Here is a 645-nt window from a genome sequence, read left to right on the forward strand (position 1 = left end):
CGTGGAGTGGCGTGGAGTGGAGTGCGAGTAATGGCTTGGAGTATGTCAGGTGGGGGTGGAGCGGGGTTGGGTGAAGTGGGGGTGATGGCTCGGAGTATGTTTTGTGTTAGGATGTGAGATGGTGTATGAGAGTAACAATTTCTTTCTCAGTGTAACTCTTGACATGACTCCAGCCACGCCATTACTTATATTCTTTTCAGGCTTTCTCTACTTCTTACCTCAGTCAGGAATAACTGTGTTTCTACCCATAGCTTTTTTACCCATCCTTCTCAGACCTTGCATAACTAGTAATTTATTTCAGCCTCACAGTGACTGTGTTCACACGGACAGCAGTTTGCTTCACCAGCTTAGTCCTTTATTTTACCTTGACTGTCATGAACCTTACCCATTCAGCAATTTACCTCCCCCGGACACTACTTTTCCTTCTATTTACAAATAAGTAATCTGAGCTAGACAGGTAGAGCGATGGATACAGACAGACTGGTAAATACCCGCAGCTAGCTAAATAGATTGGTCAGCAAACCGACAGAGACAGTATCCATCCACAGGTCTAAAGAAAAACAACTTTCCTTTTAAATAAACGCAGCAGCTTTCTATATTAAAAGCCATCACTCCATCCGCATCCATAAGCCGTCAGCATTTTTC

Source organism: Coenobita brevimanus, chromosome 17, assembly GCF_032717465.1.
Source record: "Coenobita brevimanus isolate Jiangsu-jjx chromosome 17, ASM3271746v2, whole genome shotgun sequence".
Lineage (NCBI taxonomy): Eukaryota > Metazoa > Arthropoda > Malacostraca > Decapoda > Coenobitidae > Coenobita > Coenobita brevimanus.